General features: G+C 42.7%; 1 long non-coding RNA gene across 3 annotated transcripts in view; it reads left to right on the forward strand.

Moving 5' to 3' along the window:
- Window positions 1-8,975, forward strand: part of LOC138837195 (uncharacterized) — a 77,049-nt gene extending 68,074 nt beyond the window's left edge. For 2 of the 3 annotated variants that reach the window (XR_011375227.1, XR_011375228.1), the window contains one exon: window positions 7,238-8,975. This is a non-coding gene — a long non-coding RNA (uncharacterized lncRNA). The remainder of the gene's footprint in view (window positions 1-7,237) is intronic. The other variant, XR_011375229.1, reaches the window with a different exon arrangement.
- The last annotated feature ends 2,100 nt before the right edge of the window (window positions 8,976-11,075 follow it).

The following is an 11,075-nucleotide window of genomic DNA, read 5'->3' on the forward strand; positions in this document are numbered from 1 at the left end:
GTTTGGATATCTTGGGTACGTGTGGTGATGTTTCCCGTGGCATCCCTAATCCTATTAATATGGGTTTCCACTCTTCTTTTTTTAATTAATCTAGCCAATGGGCCATCAATTTTGTTTATTTTTTCAAAGAACCAGCTTTTTGTTTGGTTTATTTTGGTTATGGTTTTCTGATTTTCTAATTGGTTAATCTCTGCTTTTAATTTGGTTATCTGGCTTCTTCTAGTAGCTTTAGGTTCCATTTTTTCCTGTTTTTCTAGCTGTTTTAATTGCAACATGAGGTTATTTACTTGGTCTGTCTCCATTCTCTTGATGTGGGCACTGAGGGCAATAAATTTGCCCCTCAGGACTGCTTTTGCTGTGTCCCACAAGTTTCTTTGTGAGGTGTTTTCATTTTCATTGAGTTGTAGGAAGTGCTTTATTTCTTCTCTGATCTCTTCTGTTATCCAGGCATTGTTAAGGAGTGTGCTGTTCAATTTCCATGTATTGGAGAAATTTCTGCGGTATGCTTTGTTATTGAGAGCTAGCTTGATTCCACTGTGGTCAGATAGGATACAGGGGATTATGTCGATCCCTTTGTATTTGCTTAAGTTCCTTGCATGAACTATGATATGGTCTATTTTGGAGAAAGTTCCGTGAGCTGCTGAGAAGAATGTGTACTGTGTTGTTTTAGGGTGAAATACTCGGTAGATGTCAGTTAATTCCGCTTGAAGTATGGCCTCTCTTAATTCGGTAGCTTCTTTGTCAATCCTCTGGTTGGTAGACCTGTCCTTTGGTGAGAGTGGTGTGTTAAAGTCTCCTAGTATTATCGTATTGGGATCTATTTTATTCTGTAAGTTTGAGAGCATTTGTTTGACATATCTGGGTGCACCAATATTTGGGGCATATAAGTTGATGATGGTTATATCCTCCTCTTGGATTGTTCCCTTTATTAATATGTAGTGTCCGTCCTTGTCTTTCTGTACTGATTTTAATGAAAAGTTTATTTTGTCAGATATCAGGATAGCTACACCTGCTTTCTTACTGGGGGCGTTTGATTGGTAGATCCTTTTCCACCCCTTCACTCTGAGTTTGTTTGTATGTTTGGCTGAGAGGTGGGTCTCCTGAAGGCAACAGATGGATGGGTCTTGTTTTCTTATCCAGTCCTCAGTTCGTTTTCTTTTAATTGGCGAATTCAGCCCATTTATATTAAGAGAAAGTATAGAGAGATGCATTGTTGTCCCTGCCATTCCGTTTTCCTAAGTTTTTCTTTTTTCCTTTCCTCCTGTGCTTGCTCAGTTAGACTTTGAGTAATGCCTGTTTGGGGCAGGCCCCAGTTCCTGGCTGCTTTCTTCAGGTTGTGTCCCCCCTCTTAGAATTCTTTGTAATGCTGGCTTAATGTTTATGTATTCATTTAGTTTTTCTTTGCTATTAAAAGTTTTCAGTTCTCCATCAAATGTGAATGCTAGCTTTGCCGGGTAGATCAGTCTGGGTTGGCAGTTATTGGCTCTCAGGGCTCGTATGGTGCTTTCCCAGGCTTTTCTTGCATTCATTGTTTGTGTGGAGAGATCTGCAGTAATTCTTATTTTTTTCCCATTGTAGTATAGCTCCTTCTTCATTTTTGCTGCATGCAGGATTGTTTCCTTATTATTCAGATCTATCATTTTTACTATAATGTGTCTAGAAGTGTTTCTCCTGGGGTCTTGCTTGTTGGGTGTTCGATAAGCTTTTGTGATGTAGTTAAGATGGTCGTTTTTGAGGTGGGGAAAATTTTCATTGATTATCTTGTTAAATAGGTGTTGCATTCCCTTGCTCTGGAATTCCTCACCTTCGTCCACTCCAATTATGCGAAGGTTAAATTTTTTAGCATTATCTGCTTGCTCTTGAATATCCCTTTGGTTTAATTTGAGTAATTTTTCCATATCTGTCACTTTTTGGTCCAGTTGGTGTATTCTGTCTTCTGTATCTGACACTCGACCTTCCATTTCATTCACTCTGTTGACAGTGGCTTCTATTGTGGTTTGCATGGAGGAAATGGATCCCTTTATGGATTCAATGTTGGTTCTCAGAGTACTGATCTCACCTCTCAATGAGGTATGCATTACCTCTAATTTGGCGTTTATCTCACTTCTTATTGAGGTTTGTGCAGCTTCTATTTTTGCATGCATCTCTTGTTTGATACCCTGTATCTCTTTGGATAGTTCATCCTTGTGCTCTTTCAATTTCTGATAAATTTCTCGCTTTATTTCTTGAGTCATTGCCTCCAGCAACCCTTGGAAGTAGCCTTTGTCTTCCATTCCTGCTTTGCTCCCACTGGGGCTCTCCCCTGTGTGGCTGCTGGCTTTTGAGGTGAGCTTGCTGTCCTGGGTGGTAGTAAACCTTGTGATTTTTCTCTGTGATTTTCGCATGGAGGTTCAGGAGACTGCTCTTCAATTTTGTTTTGGTGTGTCTGTCTTTGCTTGGTTGCTGATTCTGTATTGGTAGAGAGAGTCTGTGCCTGATCTGGGTTCTGTTGGGAGCCTATTTCCAGCTGCTATTCTGACTTACTTAGGATTCTCAGCTCTCTGCTGTAGATTGCTGACAGTTCCCGCCTTTGGAAGGGTTGAGCAGCCTAGACTGCTTGTGTTTGCTCCTACGGGTGCTCTTGTGAAGAACAGATGCTCTGGATGCACTCTCCCAAATGCTGGAGTCTGCTATGGGCTCCTGATGTGTTTTTGTTTATTTGTTTTGGGCTGGTTGTGGGCTTGAACTCTAGGTTTGGGTGCTGTCCCTCAGCTTTTCAGCTCAAGGCTGGCACCCTACCGTTTGAGCCACAGCACCACTTCTGACCCTTTTTGCTTTTGTGATGCTGAGGAATCAGATCCAGGGCCTCATACATCCAAGACTATCACTCTATTGCTGAGCCGCCTTAACAGTCTGAGCTCCTGCTTACTATCAGGTGCTGGCAGCCTGTGTTGCCCAATTCCCAGTCTAGGGTATATGGGTGGAGTTTTGGTGGGGTTTGGGCTTCTCTTGTCCTGGGCCTCCAGGTCTTTTGTTGTCACAGGCGTGCTTCCTGGGGGAGTGTTGTTTCCTGGTTTTCTCCCCTCTGTTGAGGCGTATGCTCAGCTTTTTACTTCAATTGGGAGGAGTTGGTTGTGTTGTTCGGGCGCCGGATCCCCGGGCTTGGTTCCGGCCCCAGCCTGGAGCGCGCTTGTTAGGCCTGTGCTGATGTGTATACCCCCTAGGTTATACAGCCTGGGGGACACAGTTCAAATTTCTTCTACTGTTGGTAGTCTTGACCCAGGGGCGCTGTTCCTGGCTTGGGCATTTAAGCTCCCTTCCAAGGGTGCTCTTGCTCTAGCCTGGCCAGCTGAGTGTGCTCCACGGGCTGGTGGAGCTCTCAAACAGTTCCCAGTTTTAGTGGGTCCTGTGGTCCGGGTGCTGGGGTAGGGAGTCTAGGTCAGGGTCTGGGGATTCCCTCCAGCTCTGGTCTCCCTTGAGGGATACACTTCCCCTGTGGGGTACTCACCCTGGAGCTGGTTGTTTCTGTGTGGTGTAGGTCGTCAGTTGTTGTTGCAATCCGGGCTGGGTTGGGCGGTGGTGGCTCTGTGTGATTCTTTTCTGTCTCTGCCTCTGTCGAAGCTGTTGGGTCAAGAGTGTCCACGCTCAGGCAGCTTCTTCTCGGTACCTCTGGGGCCCAAGTGACCCCGCCGGGTTGTTGCGATCGTGATCGGGCGGGCGGGTGGTCTGCAGACAGGACCCTTTGTCGCGCCGAGCCGCTTTGGCGGGATGGAACCTCTCTGCTCGGGTGGAGAGTGCTGGATCGTTGCGATCGCGATCCGGAGGGCCGGGTGGTCTGCCGCAGGTCCTTTTGTCACTCTGCTGATGCCGAGCGACTTTGGCGGGATGGAGCCTCTCTGCTCGGGTGGAGAGTGAGGGGTGGGGGTGGGATCCTCGTGGAGACTCCCGGCTGGTAGGTTTCTCTGTTCCTGGTGATCTGCTGTTCTGCAAACCAGTACCAGATGTTCTGAAAGTGGCCCCCTGTGTCTCTGCTGTTTCTCTGGGGCTCCCACAGCCCCCGCCGGGCCGGCTGGCCGGCGGCTTGGCGCACTGCCGCGCGGCCAGTAAAGGTTGGGGGAGGGGTCTTCGCTTTTCTCTGTTTTGAAATTCTTTTCCTCTTTCTTTTTTGTTATTCTCCGCCTCTGGTTTTTCTCTGAGTGTTCGTCTTTTTGTTGTTGTCGGTCTCTTGGGGAGATTAAGCGTTGGAACTCGAACTCTCTTTTTGGTTGGAGAGAGCTGTGGCGTTTCCCTACTGCCCCGTCGCCATCTTGGTCCCTCCCTCCTCTTATAATGTTTTGAAATTATTTTAAGATGGAATTAAAATTCGTTGAGTCTACTGTAATTATCTCATTTTGTTTGGTTTTGTGATGCTAAACATTAAGACCAAGGGTGCCTGAAAGTGATGCCAGCAGACTATATCACTAAATTTTATTCTAATTACCTCTTATTATTGTATTTTGATATAGGGTTTTATTGTTGCTGTTTAATAATATAGAGTGTGGTGAAGGTGGACTGAAACTTGCAACCCCACTGCCTCCAATAACAATGCTTTCTTACTAGGATCTGGAAGCACATAATTATCACTCTAGCTAACAGGAGGTTGAGACCTGAGATTTACTTCAGACAGCCTGAACAGGGAATTTTATGAGTCTCTCCTCTCCAGTTCAGTACAGAAAACTTGCAGTGAAACTGTAGCACAATTGGTAGGGCACTACACGCAAGGGAAAAACACTCGGGATTGTCATATAGCCCCTGAGAACAAGCCCTAAAACACACATATGCACAGACACACATTCACCCACATACACACACACTCTCACACACATGTACACAAACAAAATTGCAGGCAATGTTGTACCTTAAATTCTTATCCAGGGGTTGGACAACAGTCCACTTATTTGTGAAGGTTTTCCTTGATTATTTTGAAGGAGGAGGATAGTTCATGGGACACAGATGACAAGACTTTAGTGAGGAATACTTTATAAACGACTAGCTTATAAAAAGAACAGGAGCACAGCTTTTATCTTTAAATAGTACATTCCTTCAACTATAGTATTTTTAAATAATAATCATTGAATTATGAGAAGACAATGCAGCACCTCTTCCCTTCTCCCCTTCCCCTCTGTCATAAAATATGACAAAATTATCAAAAATAGTCTTTTATCTTACAAGAATGAACACTTGTAAAAATGTCTGACTATATGTGTAATGTTTGTTTTTCAATACTTGTTTGATTTTCCCACCTCTAAGTACTTGCCTTTTTTCCAGATGACAGCACACAGGGGCATCAAGAGCAAACAGATTAGGAAACAAAAACCTTACAATGTCCTAGGAAGTAGATGTCAAAAATAGATGCAAGAAGCACATGACAGGCTGAGAGGGCCATGAGACCCGAAATGATTTGTGCATTATGAAAGAAATAGTGACAAATAAGGCTTGGATCTGACCTAGGAAGGGCTCCTTGAGGCTGAGACCATGCCTGTATCTAGGCTTAGCTGAGGATGTTGGGAATTGACAATGTCCACATGTGGATATAGTGATGTGAGAGGGGAGATTTCAGTCTCCAGTTTGTCTTTGGGATGGTCTTATGTGACCAAACAGCTTAGATCATTGGGCTCTGAGAAATGACACTACCTACCTCACAATGGAATAGAATATAGAACTATGAGAGCCAAGCAACTGTAACTGACATTCAGCTCAAGCCAGCTCACTTGGCCTGTGGTGCAGGAACAAGAAAGATGTTCTTGTGTTGTTTTCAAAGTTCAAGAGACTCAGCTCTCAGGCATGAGAGGTATGAGTGCCTCACTCAATGCTGCAGACTTTGGATCAGTGCCAAATCACGAATCCAATGTCTCAGGCCTTTTTTATAAGAAGAAACCAAGGGAATCATAAGGCAACTCAGGCAAGTATAACTATAACAGGAAACCTATCTAATCTCATCCAGCCCACATTAGAAACTTCTTCTTGTGTGCTTTTATATGTGTATACTGAGAAAATATTTACTGTGTACTTTTCAATCCACTCTATTACAATTACTCAATTTGAAGGGTACTCCCACTTTCACATTTCAAAGATCCATTCTTTTTACCACCTCAGTGTGACAATGAATCAGCCCAAACCCTGAATGTGCCTTATAACATATGGATCCTGGACTCAGGCTTGCTGGAAATGCTGGTAATGGACCTGGTCCCTGACTACCAGAAAGGTGATCCCTTCTATGTTGGAAACTTCCTCTACCACTATAGAGAGTGGGGGACAATGGAGCAGTTGCTGGATATTCTGTTTAAAAAGTGAATGTTCCTAAGCCAGGTGCCAGTGGATCATGCCTGTAATCCTAGCTACTCAGGAGGCTGAGATCTGAGGACCGTAGTTCAAAGCCAGCCGTGACAGGAAAGTCCATGAGACTCTTATGTCCAATAAACCACTAGAAAACCGGAAGTGGCACTGTGGCTCAAGTGGGTGAGTGATAGCCTTTAACTGAAGAGCTAAAGGATATCACCCAAGCCCAGAGTTCAAGCCCCACAACCAACAAAAAAAAGTGAGTGTTCCTCTTTCAAACTCAGGGTTGATGAGACCCCCTGGCAGTATTGGTATACTTGGCACCTTTCTGAGACTGTTTCACTGGAGTCTGATCAAGGAGCTTGGCTAGAGACGAAGAAGTACACTCTCTGGCTAATTCCTTAGGACTGGGCTGCCAGAGCATTTCATTTGCCTCAGAAGCTAGTGGAGCCTTAGCAATTTGCTTGCTGAGAGACCAGCATTAAAGGAATGAGCCCGTGGCATCCAACGTCCACCCTCACCTAGAAAATCACTATCTTGGAGGCCTTTGAAGGAATATAGACAGAAGAAAGGATGCAACTGAAACTTGAATTGGGGGCTTGAGTGCTGTCCCATTTGTAACACTCTACCATTTGAGCCCCAGGTCCAGTTCTGGCCTTTGGCTGGTTAATTGAAGATTAGTGTCTTTGGAATTTTACAAACTAGACTGCGTTCAAACTGTGATTAGTAGAATTAGAGGCATGAGTCATTGTGCATTTATTTGGACAGATGCATATAAGCATCCTCACAGAATTTGCATGAAATTGTGTAAACATTTCTCCACTTTTTGTCTGTCATGTTTACATTACCATGTGGGTCTTAGCCAGTCCCATGTGTGTCCTGTTAGTTCAGAAAAGGAGAAGCATAGAGTTAACTTCCTTCTCTCCTTCCATTGGTACAGATCCTACTACCATAATTGGAAAATGAACAAGTGAAGAAGTAAGTGGATGTTGGCACAAAAAGAAGTTCTGTCCTTGAAAACTGGGTATCTTTGAGGTTTCCGAATCAAAGCCAACTTTCTTCTTTGCACACAAGTTGTGATTTTCACCAGGGGGTTGAGTCTTGGCACTTCAGTGCATAGCAGATTACACAGTTGTGGATGTGGTTGTGGTTTGGGACTCTCATGGAAGACAGGGAGGGCTGTGTATAGCAAGTCAGATTCAGTGGGGAAACAACTTTCTCTTCCTATCACAGGGAGAATTTTAGAGAATTATATTTAAGAAATTTCTAGAAGTGATATTTTGAGGACCATCCTGCTTGCAGAAGTCTCTTCCCACTTCCCAACCTGCAAGTCCTGCAGAAAGAAGCTCTAGTACAAGGCTCAGGATGAGGAGGGTGGAATTTCATTTTCCTTGTCACCAAACTGCCCACAGCATCGTTTATTCCATCCTCCTTATGTGGATGGACTTCTACCCTGATGATTTCTATGAACCCAAGAACCATTGCACCCTAAAAGAACTTACACAGTATGTCAAGCTCAACATGCCCTCTTCAGACCTGCTCTTCCACTTACATATTCTTCTGGACCAGCTGGAGGAACACATGACCCATGAGACCAAGAAAAAGAGGAAGAAGTCCTTGTTTCAATGCCTCAGAGCTTGTGAGTAGGAATGGAACCTGGGTCTCTAGAGATGGGCCTGATTGGCCAACAGCCCTTAGTACTCTCCAGCTTGGCAAAATGTCCTTTTATGGATATTCTTTGCCGGTAATATGTTCTCTTTTTGAAAGAACTTGGAAGTATACATTCAGAAATACCCTACCTTCCCATCAGTGTTCAGTCCAAACTCAAGTTCTACAGCTTCCCCCATTAGATCCTCATGGAAGTTTAGTCACACCTTAACTTCTAGAGTCTACTCTAAGAATCTTGTACCTATTTCCATTCTCAGGTTTGCATCAACATAGAGCAGCTCCTGCAGAACTACAGATAAATAACCTTCAGTGATGTAGTCTATGGGGACTGATGGAGATCAGAAGCCATCACTAATCTCCAGAAAGCATGTGAACATAGAGTTTTTTTTTTTAATTTGTAGAAAGGCCCAAGCAGGTTTTGAGTCCTATGGACATCCCACATGTGATGCAGGTGTACCTGCACCAAGGAAGAAGACGATCCAGAATGTCTTCCATTGATGTTCACAATCCAGCTAGATCAGCTCCAAACCAGTCAAAAAGAACACTTCTTGGTGTGCAGGGTAAATGTGTGCTAATGGAAAATGACCACAGTCTATGTTCAGTGAAACCAATAAGTGAGGTCCAAAATCTAGATTCAGTTGAAGAAAAGGAATCTTTCCTCAAAGAATACCCAGACCAATCTGTCCTCCTGCAGGGGATCCAATTTCCAATTGAGAAATTAGAATCTGTCCCTCTCTGGACTCAGGAAGAAAATCCTGTCTTTAATGAGGAAGTAGATCCCTTTGAGGACTCCGAGGCAGAATTTCTGCTGAAGGCAACTTAGAGGCCAATCTAGATTTAGAGATTCCTTTCCCTCTTCCTGGGAAAATCTTTATTTTTCTTTTTGTCCTGATTGTTGTAAAAGGTTCATTCTATTTATTTTTCTAACTTTATTAAAATGTCAATGTTTTTGATATATTCTAAAATTCATGAATCCTAAATATGTTTCTTTTTAAACCTACAATCTGAAACATCGTGCATACATGTTCTGGGGGGGGGGGAACAGAGATTGACAGGGGGCTGTACAAGACAGCCTACTGCATATAATGGGAACTGTTAAATGTACAGGGAGTGGCAAGGAAGCAGGTCATGACTGCATGGGGTGATAAGGTGGCTACAAAAGGTCTAGGACATAGCAGATCAGATGTCCTAAAAATCTATTCTGTCAATTGTGACAAATGCCACAATACTTATAGTGGTCTGTGGGATGCTCTTCCAACAGTGAGTTTAAATCTGTATACATCTTCATTGTGCTTTGGGTAAATATGGAAGAAAAATTTGACTCCAGTAATATAAAATATTTGACAAATGAAAATATTTGACAAAATATATAGAAAATATGTATACTGGAAAGTAAAAGCCATCATCAATAGAAGAAAGAAAGTTTACATAGATGAAAAAACACAAAATCAGGAAGAAAAGAAACCACAATTAAATTAGTTATATGTTAATATGTGTTATATTCTTTATGTTATATATAGTATATTATATAATATATAAGATTGAATATGATTTTTCAAACTACAAAGGCATTTAAATTTTTAGTCTAGTATTTTTTTCACAAAACATTAATGTAAAATATTATTGGGGATAGTAGGGATATAATTTGATTATAATTATATGAATATATATTTGTGCATTTCTAGATATAACATTGATTAAAAATAGATGAATAATTATATACATATATTTGTATATATCTGTCTAGGAAGTGAATATAATGAAACTGACTACAGTATGTATATAAAAGCAGCTATGAGTTGAGGCCATGAGACTCAATCCTGTAATCCCAATGATATGGGAAGCTGGGTTCTGAGTTTTAATCTCTCTTACCCCCTTGGCCTTAGATTTTCTGAGGAGGCCTGGGCCTTTCAGTGTAACAAAGAGACACATATGCAGTGGGATCACACTCCCTGACCCCAGAGGAAAGTCAGTAGAAATCAGGACAAGCCTCTTATGTTATGACAGTCTATTCAGTTCCTGTACCAAGATGGCCATCTGTAGAACATAAGATGGAAAGTTGGCATTCCCTCCAAAAGGGTCTAAAAAGAGCCTTCTGAACTATAGTATCTGACAATACTGAATTAAACCTTATTTCCCTTCCCAAGCTGCAAACACATAGAAATATAGCAAGGGCTCAAGAGAGATGGGCAAAGATTTACAAATACATAAATTTACTCTGTTTTAGTAATTCAATGAAAATCATCAAAGGCATGTCTTTAATTTTTCTTTTTTCTTTTTAAAAGGAAATGGAAACATACTCTGAGTGTATCAGGAACTGGGTGACAGTTTGGTTGCTGAATTGTTGAATGCACTCCTGAGCAAAGGAGACACATATATTGGGGAAATTGTGTGGGGTTGGGTGTCCTCACACAGCTTTACAAAACAATAGCCATAACTTCTATGATGTCACAGTCACCTTTGCCATAGCAGCAAATAAGTGTCAAACACTGATTTTTCCCTGAAGTAGACTCAACACCACCAAATGGCACAAAGAATAAGAGGGAATGATTACTAGCCACCAGACTTCAGCTTGAGAAGCTGTCCTGACCAGAAGCTAGGATAAATTGAGCTGGAGAAGGCTAATCTCCATGTAAGGCTCCTGAGCACTAAGGACTAGGCACTATTACAGGTATTGGAGAAACAGAAGTGAATATGGCTCTCTCCTCACCAATTTCATGCTGAAAAGAAAACCAGAAATCATAATGATACTTTCTGTAAATCAGAGACACGAAATTGGTGGTTTTGTGGCAACAACTTCACATTGGGGATGGGGAGAGACATCCCTAAAGAGGAGATAGTTGATATGAGAGCCATCATCCAGGCAATTATCTAGGAGCAAGTTTTCTTTCTTTATTTCTTTTTTTGGGTCCGGTCGTGGGGCCTGAACTCTGGGCCTGGGCGCTGTCCCTCAGCTCTTCAGCTCAAGGCTCTACCACTTGAGCCACAGCGCCACTTCCAGCTTTTTTCTTTTTGCTCATGTGGTGCTGAGGAATTGAACCCAGGGCCTCATGCATGCAAGGCAAGTGCTCTACCACTGAGCCACCTTCCCAGCCCTAGGAGCAGGTTTT

Source organism: Dipodomys merriami, unplaced genomic scaffold (assembly GCF_024711535.1).
Source record: "Dipodomys merriami isolate MVZ:Mamm:240054 unplaced genomic scaffold, mDipMer1.0.p SCAF_266, whole genome shotgun sequence".
Taxonomy (NCBI): Eukaryota; Metazoa; Chordata; class Mammalia; order Rodentia; family Heteromyidae; genus Dipodomys; species Dipodomys merriami.